General features: G+C 45.8%; 1 long non-coding RNA gene across 1 annotated transcript in view; it reads right to left on the reverse strand.

The window, feature by feature from the left end:
• Window positions 1–19,669, reverse strand: part of LOC132381435 (uncharacterized) — a 41,231-nt gene that overhangs the window by 12,009 nt on the left and 9,553 nt on the right. The window lies entirely within an intron of this gene.

A 19,669-nucleotide genomic window follows, 5' to 3' on the forward strand; every position in this document is an offset into this window, starting at 1 on the left:
TAGGGAAACAGTATTAGTAGCGGTGAGTGTCCAGCTAGGGAAACAGTACTAGTGGCGGTGAGTGTCCAGTTAGGGAAACAGTACTAGTGGCGGTGAGTCTCCAGCTAGGGAAACAGTACTAGTGGCGGTGAGTCTCCAGCTCGGGAAACAGTATTAGTAGCGGTGAGTGTCCAGCTAGGGAAACAGTACTAGTGGCGGTGAGTGTCCAGCTAGGGAAACAGTATTAGTAGCGGTGAGTGTCCAGCTAGGGAAACAGTACTAGTGGTGGTGAGTCTCCAGCTAGGGAAATAGTACTAGTGGCGGTGAAGATATTTTTTTTTAATAAACTGTTCCGCACCTCATGAGTCTTTGGGCATAACCCCCCCCCCCACCCTGCCAACCTAGAGTTGGGCCTGATAGTAAATCAATTAAGGGAGGGGACCCAGGACTCCTTTCCAGTGGGCATAACTGATTTCACACTGGATACTGGAGTGAACCCTTTCAGGATCACTTGTGCTTTTAAAATGTGATTGCCCACCCCTCCTCTCCAGTCTGATCCTCCACTAAGAGGAGATGACCCATCCCCACAGGCATGGCATAAGCAGCATACAGGATTCGTTGCCTCTACAGCACCCCACTGAGTCACTTTTAAGAAAAAAAAATGCGACTTCCCTCCATCTGCCAATACCATTCACATCCTGAGGCTGCTAACGGTGTTAAATCGAGACTCTCTTACAGCAAAGTGTGCTACACCTTGTGCAAAAGCCTTTGCAATACGCCCATATTGCCAATCCCCAAACCAGGCAGGCCGGACGAATGGCGGTTTCTGTAAGATTTGAGAGTTGTCAGTCAAGTCACTTTTTAATTGTCATTTCGACCATAACTGCTGGTACAGTACACAGTAAAAAAGAGACAATGTTTTTCAGGACCATCGTGCTACATGACACAGTACAAAAACAAAACAAAAAAGACTATACTAGACTACAGACCTACTCAGGATTGCATAAAGTGCACAAAACAGTGCAGGCATTACAATAAATACTAAACAAGACAGTAGGCACAGCAGAGGACTATAAGTTGGTGTCAGTCCAGGCTCTGGGTATTGAGGAGTCTGATAGCTTGGGGGAAGAAACTGTTACATAGTCTGGTCATGAATGCTTCGGAGCCTTTTCCCAGATGGCAGGAGGGAGAAGAGTTTGTGTGAGGGGTGCATGGGGTCCTTCATAATGCTGTTTGCTTTGCGGATGCAGCGTGCAGTGTAAATGACCGTAATGGCGGGAAGAGAGACCCTGATGATCTTCTCAGCTGACCTCACTATCCGCTGCAGGGTCTTGCGATCCAAGATGGTGCAATTTCCAAACCAGGCAGTGATGCAGCTGCTCAGGATGCTCTCAATACAACCCCTGTAGAATGTGATGAGGATGGGGGGTGGGAGATGGACTTTCCTCAGCCTTTGCAGAAAGTAGGGACACTGCTGGGCTTTCTTTGCAATGGAGCTGGTGTTGAGGGACCAGGTGAGATTCTCCGCCAGGTGAACACCAAGGAATTTGGTGCTCTTAACAATCTCTACTAAGGAGCCGTCGATGTTCAATGGGGAGTGGTCGCTCCGTGCCCTCCTGAAGTCAACAACCATCAACAGTGGTTCAGGTAGTCCAACACTTTTCCCCGGTTGTACCGGCCGCAAATGTCATTTCAGCCTCAATACCTCCTGAATCTCGATGGCTCTACACGAAGACAGCCAATGCCTGCTGGCCTTTGCGTGTAACAGACAACAATATAACTGGAGGAGGTTGCCTCTGGGCCGTACTGAGAACCTAGCGGTATATGCAGCTGCCGTACGAGACGGCTTGAGTATATTACTGTTGCCAGACTCAAATGTCATTTTACAATATGCTGATGATTTGCTACTGGCCACCGAGACACTGGCGGATTGCCAGGCAGACTTCATCCACTTGGCAACCCATGGACATTGAACCTCATTATCTAAGGTCAGCCAAACAACTGTTACCTATTTGAGCTATGTTCTGTAACAAGCCCCGAGGAGACTTGATCCTGAACGCTCGCCCGCAATCGCACAGAATCCTAGACCAGAAGAAGCAGACACACACACAAAATGCTGGTGGAACGCAGCAGGCCAGGCAGCATCTATAGGAAGGACAGTCGACGTTTCGGGCCGAGACCCTTCGTCAGGACTAACTGAAAGAAGACAGGGTAAGGGATTTGAAAGTGGGAGGGGGAGGGATGAAGCTAAGAGCTGGAAAGTTGATTGGTGAAAGGGATACAGAGCTGGAGAGAGGAGGGGATCATGGGACGGGAGGCCTCGGGAGAAAGAAAGGGGGAGAGGAGCACCAGAGGGAGATGGGGAGCAGGCAAGGAGTGATTATGAGAGGGACAGAGAGAGAAAGGAAAAGGGGAAAATAAATAAATAGATAAATGAATGAATGAATGAATAAACAAACAAACAAGGGACAGGTAAGAAAGGGAGGGGGACATTAATGGAAGTTAGAGAAGTCAATGTTCATACCATCAGGTTGGAGGCTACCCAGAAGGAATACAAGGCATTGTTCCTGCAACTTGAGTGTGGCTTTATCTTGGCAGTAGAGGCGGCCATGGATAGACACATCAGAATGGGAATGGAATGAAATGATTGGGTTCCTCGGAATGTCAAATTACTGACAACACTGGGTTCCAGAATGCAGAGCCCATGATACTGTGCCTCGGACAGCTATACTACAGGCCACACCACCTCAAATCCAATGGAGCCCTGAAATGGAACAGGCAGTTGAGGCTCCGATGAAGACATGGCTCCGGGCACAAGCATTCCTGGCTAATCTAGATCCTTACAGTTATATACGAATGAAAGCAGGGGGTTGCGAGCGCCGTGCTGACTTAGGAACACGGTGGCTTGAAAAGACCAGTGGCATGTTACGCAACTGAATTGCCACTCGCGGTGCGTGTCCTGCCCGGCTGCCTATGAGCGGGTAGTCGAAAAGGCGACGCCTACAATATTAGGCCATTCCTGAATGGTATTGACACCTCCCGCAGTACTGCTACTCCGCAATTCGGCAGCTGCGCAACACTTTACAGTGAACAGGTTATGAGGTCAAATCAAAGCCAAATTTGATTTTGCTTTTTTAAAAAAGAGCAGCCGTCCTTAATCCGGCCACCTTTGTTCCCATTCGCAGTGACACCGAACAACATGGCTGTGAGTTAACTATGCACCACCCTGGTTGGAGCTCTACCCTTTTAGATAACCCTGATCTGATTCTTTTTTACTGATGGTTCATCGTGTAAACCTAATAGTTTTGAGACTTCGGCTGGTGACTCCTCATGAGGGATTGGAAGTGCACTCCCTCACTTCAGGAGCATCAATGCAGGCAGCCAAACTATTTGCACCCACCGGAGCCTGCATCTAGGCTGAGGGCAGAACTGAATACCTCTACTGAATCACGATCTGCTTGTGGGGTAGTACATGATTTGGGTACCCTGTGGCAGCATGGAAGATTTATGACCTCTCCAGCAGGCCTAATTAATAAACTGGTTACTGCAGGCCACTCCTTTGCCTCGACAGGTTGCTGTGGTTTAGTGTGAAGCCCATACTGGCAACTCAGACCCAATAACACTGCCGCTGATGCAGGGACCAAAACAGCTACCACCTCCCCTGGAGTCATGGTGTATCTGTGCACTTACAGCAAACTGCATCTGTAATTACCATTGTTAGCAGCACACAGGTGGCTCTGCAGCGGAACAGCAAATTTGGAAAAATAAAAATTGCACCCGTGATAACTGATTGCGACTGCCCCATGACGGACGTCCCTTCTGACCTTGTAGTCTCCTACATGCCCTTGTTGGGTTGGCGTATTGCCAAAGGCATGTGGGGGAAGGAGGGGTAACTCATCAAACACGACAACAGTGGTTTGTGCCAGGGCCAACAGAGGCAGCAGAACAGCTGGTCAGAGCTTGTGAGATTTGCCAAAGACACAATCGGAGGAAGTCTCCTCCTACATTCAACCATTTGCCCACCCCAAAAGCACCATTTATAAATCTGCAGGAACACCCACAAAATGCTGGAGGGGCTCAGCAGGCCAGGCAGCATCTATGGAAAAGAGTACAGTCGACATTTCGGGCCGAGTCCTGATGAAGGGTCTTGGCCCGAAACTGTCGACTCTTTTCCTTCCATCCATGCTGCCTGGCCTGCTGAGTTCCTCCAGCATCTGGTCCATATTGCTTGGATTTCCAGCATCTGCAGATCTTCTCTTGTTTATGAATCTGCAGATAATCTTTGCACATATGCCAGCAAGTGGGGGATTTAAATACCTGCCAGTAGTTGCAAACTTTTTCCAAATGGGTAGAACCATTTACAGCGTGAAAAGTGGTTAAACTACTGGTGCAGGAATTTATTCCCGATTTGGAATTCCTTGTAAATTTATAGCCTTTTCACAGGGTGTCTAACTAAAGCACTGGGCATGGCACCAACTCTATCAACCACAATCTTCAGATCTAGTAAAAAGAATGAATAGAGACACCTAGGCCAAAGAATGCCAAGAGGCCATGAGGCATGATGCCATGGCCTGAGACAATGCCAATTGCTCTGTATAGTTTAAGAAATCATGTCACCAGGGCAATCAAACTGACCCCTTTTGAAGTATTGATGCCCACAGGTTCTAGACACCGCACCCCCCCCCCCCAAAGGTCTCAGACTGTGCTGATATGGACTGACAAGAAAATCTGGGAGATAGTAAGAGGCCAAGACGAGGGTTATTAGAACAAATCAAGAAAGAGTGACAGCAGCCTTGCCCAAGACTTGGGAAGAAAATACATATCCTTTTAAACCAGGTATGTATATCACATATATATATAATTAAAAATTATTCTCTCTCTCTCCTAAGTGGAAGAGATCCTATCAGATGCTACTCACCATCCATATGGCAGTCAAAAGTACGAGGCAAGGCCCACTGGGTACACAGAACCAAGTGTGAATGTTACACAAGCAAGGCAACGGATGAACCCAAGTGCAGAACACGGGCACAGAGTCAGAGTCAGGAGGCATTCTTGACATAGCAAGAGTGGAATCAGTATCCAGGAGTGATGCCAGACTTAGAACCAGCAGTCCTAAGAACTATGAAATAAGGTTACTTACAACAGAGTCAACCAACAGATTGGAAGCTCCTTGTTGTGGTCACAGGGTCTTCATCCTGCATTTGCTGATGGGAAGCAGGTGCTTGTAGTTAGTGGAACCTGGGCATGATTGGAAACTGAACTAGGGGGTTGAGGCCCAATTCCTGAGGTAAATAGCCAGGTGGGGAAGTGCCAGAAGGGACAATGACAGTGAACTGTATCTGCCTTCTCTTCTGAAGTCCAACAGTGCACTGGAAGGGAAGAAAACTGAAGAAAAAAAATAAAATGGCTAATGATAAATGGACTTATTTGCCTTTTTACTTTAGCATCTGGACTTACCTGGGCTTATAATACTTGTTCAGGCTTAGTATATGAGTGTGCTACTTAAGACAGTATTTCAAGTTGCTGGGTGTGTAACAGGATTGCTACTCGTGCAGGCTAGGGTGTAACTTTCCTGCCAGCACCCTTCAATGAAAAGGAACGGGAATGCTTCCAGAATATAGCCAAGGCCTTAGTAGAAAGAAAGGATGATGCAGCAAGCAGATACAATACGAGCTAATAACTCTAAATAGGTGTCAATTTCTGGGAGTAATTGCTTCCAGGGATGGTACATGCCTAACTATAATTTAACAAACCCTAATGTGCCGAGATTCCATGTAGCTACTCAAACAGCTGAAAAGCTTGAATTTGAATTTATTTAAATCTTACACCCATCCCACAACGTGAGGGAGGAAAAAAATCTTTGCGTTGTAACTCTGACGTTATGTACAGACTTGTGAATTTGTTAGTCTGATGGCTTGTAGAAAGAAGCTGTCCTGTGGCCTGTTGGTCCGGGCTTTAATGCTGCGGTACTGTTTGTTAGATGGAAACAGCTGAAACAGTTTATGGTTGGGGGGTGACTGGAGTCCCCAATGATCTTCCAGGCCTTCTTTATGCAGCTGCTGCTGTAAATGCCCTCAGAGGAGGGAAGTTCACCACCACAGATGTGCTGGGCTGTCCGTATCACTCTCTGCAGTGCCCAGCAATCAAAGTTGGTGCAGTTCCCATACCAGGCGGTGATACAGCCAGTCCGGATGCTCTCAATGGTGCCCATTTAGGAGCTCTTGAGGATCTGGGGGCTTATGCTGAACTTCTTCAGTCGCCTGAGGTGGAAGAAACACTGTTGTGCTTGGTGTCAGGCAGGTACGACAAGTCAATTTACGGGAATGATTAAGTGCAGAGAAGATACTAGTAGATGTTGAGGAGATCATAGCACTTCTGAAAGATCTCCCTGGCTATTAAATGGCACATTTTGGATATGTGGGGATCGAGCATACCCTTGGCTACCTTTTAACTGGAACTGGATTTGTGGTGCCTATAGTGCATTACTCTCACCAATTACCCTCTCGATAAGGAAGAAGGCGATTATGAACATAGAAAGGTTCTGGATGACGGCCTTCCCTTATCATGGGATAGAGAAAGCTGCACAGGAATTGATTTATATGGCCTCAGCCCTTGAGAAATTAGCTAACGACACCACCTCAGCTCTAGAAGATACGCAAAAGACTTAACTGCTGACGTAGTAGCCACTCAAACCGTGGCCTTGCAAAATAGAATGACCAAAGATATCATGCTAGCTGAGAAAGGAGGGGCTGGTGCCATTACAGGCAGGAATGTTGTATTTATATTCCTGATGAATTTGAAAACATAACCCACCTGGACGCCCCATACCCATAAAAGTGAAGAACAGATACATAAGACCGGGGAAGAGCTTCACAACTATAACCCTTCTGGTGGATGGTGGACCTTCAGCAAGATCTTTGGTGGTTGGTGGGGAAAGCTAGTACGTTATCGAATTATTATCACTGCAGTTATAGTCTGTGTTTTGGCCGCTCGACTCAGACGTGCAAGTCTACCCCGTTTAACAAATCGCCCAGTTTCTAAGTTCCCATGGGTTAATGCTGATGTTTATGTCCCGGAGTATAATGAAGAGGAATGTTTAAAATTGAGACTCCTACCACCGGATTCTGAGGCCCCATTTGCGAACTCCGAATTTCATGGCTGATCCTGCTATCAGAAAGGTGGGGATTGTCAAGGAAAATATTGTGAGTTAAAGATTTTGATAGATAAAGGGTTAATTTTTTTTGATATGAAAACCAGTTTGCGACTTAGTTTGTCATAGATACGACCTTGGCTTTTAGCAGAGACAATTCTTAGAATAAATACTTGCAGTTGCTTATCTTGTAAGAATTTGCCTCAAGGATATGGGACAAACTTTCTTTGTTCATAGAATTATTTTTAACTTTGGCTGTTGCTATGGATATAGCTTATCACAAGAGAACTGCATGTGAACCTAGTTTTTTTTTTGTAATTCAGAAGGGGATTGAGGTAATTCACAAGGGAATCGAACAAACTTTGTTTTTGCAATCGGTTTTACATGTATAAAAGGAACTGTGCTCTCTGTATTGTTTGGAGTTAGAGGTCCCACTCCCCACGATATCATGAATAAAATTCTCTTCAAAGTCGGAAATGATCCAGTGGTATATTTGAGTAATTTCTCAAACACTTTACAAGCCTCATCTACCTGTAATGCCACTTTCAAAGAATTATGGACCTGAAGTCCCAGGTCCTTTTATTCCACCACAATTCTCAGTGCCCTACCGTTCATTGTGTAAGACTGGTCCTACTGACGTGAAAAACATTGCACTTGTCTGTATTAAATACCACCTGCCATTTTCAGCCCATTTTTCCAGCTGATGCAAACCATGATAGCCTCCCTCACTGTTGCATTTGCTGATCCGGTTAACCACATTATCGTCCAGATCATTGATATAGATAACAAACAAGAAAGGACCCAGCACCAGTCTCTGCTGCACACCGCTAATCACAGGCCTCCAGTCACTCCCACTCTCTGGCTATTCCAGCAAAGCCAATGTCTGATCCAATTTGCTTTCTCATCCTGAATGACGAGCGACTGAACTTTCTTAGCAACACACACAAGATGCTGGAGGGACTCAGCAGGCCAGGCGGCATCTAAGGAAAGGAGAAAACAGTTGCTGATTCGGGATGAGACCCGTCATCAGGACCATGAAGGGAACTGATGGAGGGTCTTGGCCCGAAACATTGACTGTTTGCTTTTTTCCATAGATGCTGCCTGGCCTCCTGTGTTCCACCAGCATTTTGTGTGTGTTGCTTGGATTTCCAGCATCTGCAGATTTCCTCGTTTTTGACTGAACCTTCTTGACCAACTTCTTACATGGGACGACATTGTCAAATGCCTTACTGCAGGCCATGTAGACAACATCCACTGCCTTGCCTTCATCCACTTTCCTGGTAACTTCCTTGAAAAACTCCCTAACATTGGTTAGACTTGATGTACCAAGCACAAAGCCATGCTGACTATTCATGATCAGTCTATGTCAACCCGAATACTTATATATCTGGTCTCTTAGAATAGCTTCCAATAACCTGTCCACAGCTGACATCAGACTCACTCGCTGGCCTATAATTTCCTGCTTTCTGTTAAGAGCCTTTTTTAAACAGCAGAACATTACCTATACTCCTATCCTCTGTTGCTAAGGATCTCCTCTGTTGCTAAGGGTGATTTTAACATCTCTGTTAGGACCCCAGCAATTTCTGCTCTTGCCTCCTGCTGGATATGACGGAACACTTTGTCAGGCTCTGGGGATTTATCCACCCTGATTTGCCTCAGGGTAGCAAACACCTCCTCTGTGACCTGTACAGGGTCCATGAAGGTGACGCCATTTTGCCTCACTTTTACTGACTCTATGTCCACCTCCTGAGTAAACACAGATACAAAGAATTAATCTGAGATCTCCCCTCCCCATCTGCTTTACTCCACACATGGATTACCATTCTGGTCTTCCAGAGGGCCCATTCTGTCCCTTGCAGTCCTTTTGCTCTTAACGTATTTGTAGAATCCACTAGGATTCTCCTTCACCTTGTCTGCCAGTGCAACTTCCTGCCTTCTTTCTTAAGTGTTCTCTTTCATTTCTTATACTCCTTAAGAACCTCACTTGTACCTACCTGCTATGCACCTCCTTTTTTCTTTTAACCAAAGCCTCAATATCTCTTGAAAATCAACGTTCCTACACTTATCTTTATCTTTTATTCTGACAGACATATACAAGCTTAGTACTTTCAGATTTCCTTTTTTGACAGCCTCCCGCTTATCAAGTACACCTTTGCCAGAAAACAGCCAGTCCCAATCCACACTTGCCAGATCATTTCTGATACCATCAAAATTGGCCTTTCTCCATCTTAGAATCTCACACTCAAGGACCAGACTTAACTTTTTGCATATTTACTTTGAAACTAATGTACACTGTGTTCACTGGATGCAAAGTGTTCCCTGACACAAACTTTTGTCACCCGCCCTGTCTCATTCTCGATTAGCAGATCCTGTATTGCAATCTCTCTCTCATTGGGGTTTCTACATATTGATGATGGAAACTTTCCAGAGCACATTTAACAAACCCCATCCCATCTAGTCCTTTTACAGTATGGAATTCTGGGTCAAAATTTGGAAAGTTAAAATCACCTCTTACAACAACCCTACGTTTCTGGTGACAATCTGCAATCTCTTTACAAATTTGTTCCTCTAAATCCCTAGGACTTTGGGGTCATCTGTAATATCGTCCCATTAACATGATCGTGCCTTTCTTATTTCTCATTTCCACCCATAGTGCCTCACTAGCCGAGTTCTCCAGTCTGTCCTGACGGAGCACTGCCATGATGTTTTCCCAGACTAGTATTGCCACCCCTCCTCCTTTAATCTCTCCAGCTCTGTCACATCTAAACCAACGTAACTCCTGGAATATTGAGCTGCCAGTCCTGACCCTCCTGCAACCAAACCTCACTAATGGCTACAATGTCATAATTCCGTGTGTTGATTCATGCCCTGAGCTCATCTGCCTTCCCTACGATACTTCTTGCATTGAAATATATGCAACCTTAGACACTCGTCAGAGGGACGCTCAACATTTCGATTCCTGACCTTGTCTGAGATCTTACCAACATCTGTCTCCACAACCTCTCCACTAGTGACCTGATCCAGGGTCTCAGCTTGAAACGTTAACTGTTTATGCCTTCCCATAGATGCTAATAGAAGACCCTCACTCATTTTTGTAGGAGCAGTTTCTTCCCTTAAGCCATAAGATTTCTGAATGATCTATGAATGCTACTTCATTATTCTTCTTGCATTATCTATCTATTTATTTATTATTTTACCTTGTTTTTTTACGTCTTACACTGAACTACCCATAATCATTATGTGCTGGATCGTACGATGGTCCTTGGCAAAGTTTTCTACAGAAGGGGTTTGCTGTTGCCTTCTTCTAGGTAGTGTGTCTTCACAAGACAGGTGACCGCCAGCCATTATCAATACTCTTCAGAGATTGCCCGTTTGGCGTCAGTGGCCGCGTAACCAGGGCTTGGTGATCTGCACCGGCTGCTCGTACGACCGTCCATCACCTGCTCCCCTGGCTTCACATGACCCTGATCAGGGGGCGAAGCAGGTGCTACTTCTTGCCCAAGAGTGACCTGCAGGCTTGCGGAGGGAAGGATCGCCTTACACCTCCTTTGGTAGAAATGTATCTCCACCCCGCCACTCAACTGTACTACGGCCACAGAAAAATTAATTTCATGATGTATACCAGTGATAATAATTCTGGTTCTCATTCACTCCAATAAACTATATCTCTTTATAACATTGTTCTCCCTCATCCCAAATTACCTTCCTATCTTCTCTCAGAGTAATCTCCAGTTAGCAGAACAAACTCCAGGGATTTCTCTTACAACCAGACATGATAGCAAGCAACGTTGATATTCTCAGACATTGTTCACCATTCTCTAAACCAGAGGGAGGTTTAACTCCACAAACCTTAGTGTCTTATCACCTCCCTTACGTATCATATTCCAGCATCTGCGGCCACTTGTGTCTCCACATTTATGGCTTCTGACTCCTCCTCCACTCCTACCTCCATCTGCTCCATTTTCTCACTCCTCTGCCTCTTACCCATTGGCTGCCATCACCCAATTCCCTCCATTTGCCCCTCCTGATACCACCTCCTTGGGTCACCTGGACAATGCAAGTACCTGTGTCAGGATACTGTTTATTGACTATAGCTCAGTGCTGACCCTGGGCCTCTGTACCTCTTTCTGCAACTGTATCCTCGACTTCGCAACCGGAAGAGCAGAATCTGTAGGGACTGGAAATAGCATCTACACCCTGCTGACAATTAACACCGGCACTCCACAGGGATGTGCACTGAGCCCACTCCTCTACTCTCTCTACACCCATAGTTCAAATGCTATTGATAAATTTGCTGATGATTCAGCCATCGTTGGCACAATTTCAGATGGTGACCCGATAATTAGAGGGGGCAGATAGGAGGCTCTGCGGCTTTCAAGAGACGCCAGGATAATGCGTTGCCTCCTGGGTACTAGGTTCCGGGATGTCTCTGAGCAGTTGCAGAATATTCTTGAAGAGGAGGGTGAACAGCCAGAGGTCGTGGTACATGTCGATACCAATGACATAGGCAGGAGAGGGGCAGAGGTCCTGCACAGTAAGTTTAGGGAGTTAGGAAGGAGGTCGAAGAGCTGCCCTCCAAGGTGCTGGTTGTAGATGGTTCGTATTCTGCATGGAGATCGGTGACTAGTGGTGTTCCATAGGGATCTGTTCTGGGACCCCTCCTCTTTGTAATTTTTATAAATGACTGGAATGAAGAAGTAGAAGAGTGGGTTATTAAGGTACCTGATGACACAAAATTTGGGGGTGTTGTGGATAGTCTGGAAGGTTGTCGGAGATTACAACAGGACATCAATAGGATGCAGAATTGGGCTGAGAAGTGGCAGATGGAGTTCAACCCAGATGAGTGTGAAGTGGTTCATTTGGGTAGGTCAAATTTGAAGGCAGAATATAACATTAATGGTAAGACTCTTGACAGTGTGGAGGATCAGAGAGAACTTGGTCTGTGTTCATAGGACATTCAAAGCTGCTGCACAGGTTGACGGTGTTGTTAAGAAGGCGTCTGGTGTGATGGCCTTCATCAACCGTGGGATTGAGTTCAAGAGCCGAGAGGTAATGTTACAGCTATATAAGACCTTAGTTAGGAGTACTGAGTTCATTTCTGATCTCCTCACTACAGGAAGGATGTGGATACTATAGAGAGAGTGCAGAGGAGATTTACAAGGATGCTGCCTGGATTGAAGAGTGGGCCTTATGAGAATAGGTTGAGTGAAATTGGCCTTTTCTCCTCGGAGCGACAGAGGATGAGAGGTGAACTGATAGAGGTGTAGAAGATGATGAGAGGCATTGATCATGTGGATAGTCAGAGGCTTGTTCCCAGGGCTGAAATGGCTAACACGAGGGACCATAGGTTTAAGGTGCTTGGAAGCAGGTACAGAGGAGTTGTCAGAGGTAAGGTTTTCATAAAGAGACTGGTGGGTTCGTGGAATGCTCTGCCAGTGACAGTAGTAGAGGCAGATACAATAGGGTCTTTTAAGAGGCTCTTAGATAGGGACATGGAGCTTAGAAAGATAGAGGGCTATGCGGTAGGGAAATTCTAGGGAGTTTCTAGAGTAGGTTACATGGTTGGCACAACATTGTGGGCCGAAGGGCTTGAAATGTGCTGTAGATTTCTATGTTTTGTGTTCTACGTGGAAGGTAGGGGTATGGAGGACTGTGGTTCCAGTGCAGGTGAATGGGGATAGGCAGTTTATATAGTTCAGCATGAACTAGATGGGCCAAAGGGCCTTTTTCTGTGCTGTACTTTTCTATGACTCCATGACTCTAAGTCCATTCCTAATATACCCTGAACTGAAGAATCAACTCATTCGATGAGTTTGGACGAGCAAGGATGGCATTTTCTTCCAACCCAGATACATTTTTTTTAACAGAAATGTGGCTTCAGGGCTCCAAGATTCTTTATTTAAAGGCTTGAATTTCAATTCTATAGTTGCCAACGAGGGAGTGGGATTTGATGTACTTCTGGATTAGTGACCCAGAGAAACAGCTGTTGGTCCAGTAATATAACCCTTTTGACATTATTTTCCACTGATGCGAAGTAAATTAATTCCTGTGCACAATTTCCCCTGTAAACCTGCTGTTAATAAAAACCACTCCATGTAATAACTTGTAATTCGCAATGGTGAATTATTCGGCGGAGATAATCCAATCGAAACATAATGAAAATCCGTGGATACACCTGTCTGAATGGCTGGTTTGCAAGTATTGCAAATGCCACTCAACTTTCTTCATTGGGAAAATGAGAGAATAATTTAAAAAAAGACTGTTTTGGTGAACACACTGGGTTATCATAGAGGGCACCTTCACATCAACCATTACTGTCTGGTTATACTCTTACAATATGCGAGCACTACAATGGACTGTCAGCTCAGCAGAAAAGATCATCACTGCAGGACTTCAATGTGTCTAACATAAAGCATCATTGCAGGCACTACTCACCCTGCAGACTGTCTTTTCCAAAAGCTCCCCTCTGAAAAGCGCCATTAAAACAAAAAAAAAATCATAAAAGTTTCTTCCTCCAGACAGTTAATCTGGAGATTCCAGATAGCCTCTCTGTGCCCCATGCCATGTTTCTATCTATTCCTCAACCATTTTTTACAATGCTGCTTACAGAGTAAATATCATACTGTGCAGAAGTTTCAGACGCGCACACTTATATATAGTTAGGTTGCCTAAGAGCTTTGCACTATACCATTTTTGTCAACGAGGAGCGGAGAGCGCGTTTGTAAATCTGGCGGGAGCAAAGGATGTTGGGAACGGTGAGGTTGCAACACCACGGGAGGGGTGTGGGATGGGTGGCAGAGAAGGAGTGCCAGGGGTGGGGTGGTGGAGTGGGTGCAGCCAGCCCTGAGACACCAGGCAAGAGTCATATGATTCCAAACAATTGGTTCATTGATCATTACTTCCTGCTCCCTCCCCTCTCCCTTCCCCTTTTCCCTCTCCTTGTTCCCTTTCCACTCTCAGTCCACAATAGAGACCCTTATCAGAATCATCACTTACATGTCATGAAATTTTGCTTTTCCTTTGCAGCAGCAGTACTGTACAATACATAAAAGACTTAGCCACCCTAGCTATGTATATGTGTGTGTGTGTATATATATATATGTACCTAAGACTTTTGTACAGTACTGTACATGCTGTATTCATGAACATATTATTCCATGCCTATATTTCTAACTTTATTTTTATATAAACCTTTATTCTGTATAATTATTGAAAGTTATTGTTTTCATTGCACGTTCCACCAACGCTTCACAGCAATTTCCTAATACATTTAAATGTCTATTTATAGTGAATAAAGCTGACCCTTTATCCCCAATGAAAGATCATTGATCTAAAAAGCTATAACTCTTCCAACTAACTGAAACCATCTTTTCTGTTTATATTCTTAAGTCCTTTGACCCATCTCTGTTTGGTTTATTCATTTAATATCCGAACTCTCCTACTATTACAACTAATAAAATGTAAATTCTTTTAAGCGCTCCTTTCCAGCTTTAATTAAAATTCAATTTTTAAACTGTGCTAATGTGTATTTAACCAGATCCCTGTGGTTTAGATGACCTCTTTTGGAGATTGGAGTAAAGTGTGAAAGTTGTATTTAAACGTTGGCCTTCATTGCCTCTGTGTTATGTATCTCTTTATTTATCGAGATACAGTGTAGAATAGGCCTCCCCCCCCCTCCGACCCTTTGAGCAGCACTGCCCAACAATCCCCCCCCAATTTAACCCTAGCCTAATCATGGGACAATTTACAATGACCAATCAACCGACCAACCAGTACGTCTTTAGACTGTGGGAAGAAACCAGAACACCTTGAAGAGACACATGTAATCACGAGGAGAGAACACACCAAACTCGGGAATTGAACCTAGGTCGCCAGTACTGTAAAGCGTTGTGCTAACCACTACACTACCGTGCCACTGTCAAATTGTTAAAAGTGTGCTTGCTTGCGATATGGCTAGCGACTCTGAGTTGAAAAAAAGTTTCTTATTCATGCCCTACTTCTGCCTTTCTAATTGGGAATTAGATGGTTTGTTAAAAGGTTGGACAGGAGCAGGTTCTTTCAATCATTCAGACTGATCGGGTATTTAGTGGATGGTTTGAGGCATCTTCAACTCTACTTTGTTTTTGTCTCCATCAGGATCAGTAACTGACTCTGCTTCAATTGCCAATTGAAGAAAAGAAAGCATTCTGCAGTAAGTGTTTGCACAAACTTGTGGAAGGCCCAAAGGCAACTGTTAGACCTTGCTCCCAATTAATGAAAACAGTTCCTATATTTATTCACGAACACAAGGAAATCTGCAGATGCTGGAGATTCAAGCAACACACACAAAAACTTTGGTGGAACGCAGCAGGCCAGGCAGCATCTATAGGAAGATGTACAATCTACGTATCTCTCTCTCTCTTTTCTCTCTCTGTCCCTCTCACATCACTCCTTGCCTGCTCTCCATCTCCCTCTGGTTCTCCCCTCCCCCTTTCTTTCTCCCCAGGCCTCCCGTCCCGTGATCCTCTCCCTTCTCCAGCTCTGTATCCCTTTTGCCAATCACCTTTTAGGAAGTCATTAGTAGTCATTTAGGAACTCATCAATTAGGAAGTCATTCTTGCCTGTGGCCATCAAACTTTACAACTCCTCCCTCGAAGTGTCAGACACCCTGAGCCAATAGGCTGGTCCTGGACTTATTTCCACGGCATAATTAACTTATTATTATTTAATTATTTGTGGTTTTATATTGCTATACTTCTACACTAATCTTGGTTGGTGCGACTGTAACGAAACCCAATTTCCCTCGGGATCGATAAAGTATGTCTCTCTATCTGTTTGTCTGTCTGTCTTTCTAGCTCTTAGCTTCATCCCACCTCCTCCTGTCTTCTCCTATCATTTCAGACCTCCCCTTCCCCTCTCACTTTCAAATCTCTTATTATCTCTTCTTTCATTTAGTCCTGACGAAGGGTCTTGGCCCAAAACGTCGACTGTACATCTTCCTGTAGATGCTGCCTGGCCTGCTGCATTCCACCAGCATTTTGTGTGTGTTCCAGTATTTATTCTGCTGGTTTCTCCTAGAACCTTAAACTCAATCAGATCACCCCTTGGCTTTCTGAATTGCAGGGACTCGAAACATAGCCTGTGAAACAGCCCATTCTGCTCAACCCTCAGTTCAGTTAACTCGTATGTTGAGTTTCTGCTGCCTTCCAAAACCAGGACATCAAAATTGCAAATGAGGTGTGACCACAGGATGTATAATTCTAGCAGGAATTTTATTTCCTTTTAGTCTCAACATAAGTTCAATTGGTAAGAGAGAGAGGGGGCCTGTGGCATGTTGACCTGGTCGGGTTGGCAGTGGTTTTCGATAGACTGTAGATCATGGTCTCTAGTTAGGGGTTTTGCTGATGGTTGCATGGTGGGTGGTAGGGGTGCCGATGCTTTCTGCTGGAATAAATGGGGGGAGGGTTAATGCTTTTGCAACTGTTTGTGCGTGGGAGGGGGAGAGGTCTTTAGGGTTCTTATGTTTTTGGGGTTTTGCTACTGTTTTGTGGATGCCTATAGACAGTAAGAATTTCAGGCTGTACGTTGGATACATACTCTGATACGCTGTACTCGCTTTACACTGATGATGGTGTGGCTAAGCACAGCACCATATATGAGTTCGCTGATGACGCTGCTGTCACGGGCCAAGTCCAAGGCAGGGATGAATCAGCCTGCAATTCAGAGACTGAGAATCTGGCTGAGTGGTGAAACAACAACAGCCTCTCACCCAGTGTCAATAAGACCAAGGAACTGATTGGGGACTTCAGGAGAGGGAAACCAGAGGTCCATGAGCCAGTAATCATCAGGAGATCAGAGGTGGAGAGCGTCAGTAACTTGCTGGGTGTCACTATTTCAGCAGACCTGTCCTGGACCCACCATATAAATATAATGGTGAAGAAAGCACGACAGTGCCTCGGCTTTCTCAGGAGTCTGCGGAGATTCGGTAGGTCATCAACTTCTACAGACGTGCAGTTCTAAGTGTGCTGACTGGTACGGGGACCCCAGTGCCTTTGAGTGGAAAATCCTGCAAAAGGTATTGGATTCAGCCCAGTACATCACAGGTAAAACCCTCCCAACCATTGAGCACATCTACATGAAACGTTGCCGTAGGAAAGCAGCATCCATCATCAAAGATCCTCACCACCCAGGCCGTGCTCTTTTCTCACTGCTATCATCAGGTAGAAGGTACAAGAGCCTCAGGACTCACACCACCAGGTTCAAGAACAGTTACTACCCCTCAACCGTCAGGCTCTTGAACTATCGGGGATAACTACACCCATTCCATTTCTGGTGATGATCTCACTTTAAGGACTCTTTATCTTGTTATTTCATGCTCTTGTTATTTATGCTATTTATTTATATTTGCACAGATTGTTGTCCAGTGATCCTGTTTACAGTTACTGTTCTAAAGATTTGCTATGTATGCCTGCAGAAAAAAAATCTCGTATGTGGTTGTATGTGGTGACATGCATGTACTCTGATAATAAATTTTACTTTGAGCTTTGAACTTAGAATCATTGAGCCTTTAAAAACCTGCATAGGTACTGTATCTTTGCCACCATTTTTTACATGCCACGAATTGGAATGTTGTGGCAACCCATTTCCTGGCACATCCGAACCGGCTCACAATTAGCCAGCATTCCGGCTAAGGGAGATAGCCTACGGGGGTTTGCGAGCACAGAGCTTTGGAGCCTCTGCGCCACAGGGGGCAGGTTGAGGGAGGCTTAAAAGTGAGGCTGAGGATTTCGAATAAAGTTTTTCTTCGACTGCAGTTACCGACTCCGTGTCATAATTTTAGCGCTGCATGTAGCACACTGCTACAATTGGTGACCCCGACGGTCCAAACGAATTTTGGACCAGAAATGACCGACGCCGCCTCTGTTCATGCGGTTTCGTTGCAACTGCCGGGTTTCTGGACACAGCGACCGAACCTATGGTTCCAGCAAGCCGAAGCCCAATTCCACGTTCGCCAGATCACCTCAGAAGACACCCGCTACTACTACGTGGTGAGCTCCCTCGACCAGGACACAGCGGCCCAGGTCGCGGAGTTCGTACAGTCGCCCCCGGCAGACGGCAAGTACACGGAATTCAAAGCCCTGCTCCTCAGGACTTTTGGACTCTCACAGCGTGAGCGGGCTGCCCGTTTACTGCACCTGGATGGCTTGGGAGACAGACCTCCATCGGCTTTAATGAATGAGATGTTGTCTCTGGCCGACGGACACACACCCTGCCTCATGTTTGAGCAGGCATTGGCATCCGCACGGCGCCCAAAGACGATCTGCATGCCTCATCGGCAGAGTTGGTGTACGGCACACCCCTGGTCGTCCCCAGGGAGTTCATACTCCCCAAGAGGAAGAACCTGCAGCAGTCCTGGGCAGACTACGTGAGAAGCTCGGTAACCTGGCCCCCATACCCACTTCGCAGCACGGGCAGAACCCGACCTGCGTACCCAAAGACCTGCAGAACTGTAAGTTTGTGTTTGTACGAAGGGGCGGGCATCGGCCACCGCTGCAACGGCCCTACGAGGGGCCGTTTACGGTGCTCCGGAACAACGGGTCCACATTCGTGCTGGACGTTGGGGGGAGAGAGGAGGTTTTCACGGTGGACTGACTCAAACCTGCCCATGTGGACCTGGCGCAACCGGTCGAGTTTCCGGCACCTCGGCGCAGAGGCCGACCTCCCAAGCAGGTTCCGGCCCAGACTGTGGACATTGGGGGGTGTATCGCCGGTTCTGGGGGGGGGGGGTTATGTGGCGACCCATTTCCTGGCACATCCGAACCGGCTCACAATTAGCCAGCGTTCCGGCTAAGGGAGATAGCCTACAGGGGTTTGCGAGCACAGAGCTTTGGAGCCTCTGCGGCACGGGGGGCAGGTTGAGGGAGGCTTAAAAGCAAGGCTGGGTATTTCGAATAAAGTTTTTTCTTCGACTGCAGTTACCGACTCTGTGTCGTAATTTTAGCGCTGCGTGTAGCACACCGCTACAATGTGTTCTTTTCTGTCTTTAGCTCTAAAGTGAATCATCCTGCATTCATCAGCAATGAAATGCATTCAGCACACTTTTACTCTTTAAATTAATCTCTGAGAAGCTCTGAGCAATTTAATGATTCCATCATTAAATTTTGAATCATCTATAATGGCTACACAGGCTTTGTGGCCACAGAGGTTGATAGGGTTGTTAATGAAGGTATGTTTCCCTTTATTAGTTGAGGCATTGAGTCTAAAAGGCAGGATGTTGTATCGCAGCTTTCTAAGAAGTCTCTAGTTAGGCTGCACCTGGAGCATTGCGTACAGTTCTGGTCGCCACGCTATAGGAAAGATGGTGAGGCTTTGGAGAAGGCGCCAAAGAGGTTTACCAGGATGCTGCCCGGTTTAGAGGGCTTGTTCTATCATGAGACGTTGGACAAACTTGGGTTGCTCTCTCTGGAGCGGCGGAGATTGAGGAGTGACCCAACAGAGGTTTATAAGGTTATGAAAGCTTATATTTAGAGTAGACAGGGAGCATCTGTTTCCCAGGGTTGA

The sequence above is a fragment of the Hypanus sabinus genome, chromosome 26 (assembly GCF_030144855.1).
Source record: "Hypanus sabinus isolate sHypSab1 chromosome 26, sHypSab1.hap1, whole genome shotgun sequence".
Lineage (NCBI taxonomy): Eukaryota > Metazoa > Chordata > Chondrichthyes > Myliobatiformes > Dasyatidae > Hypanus > Hypanus sabinus.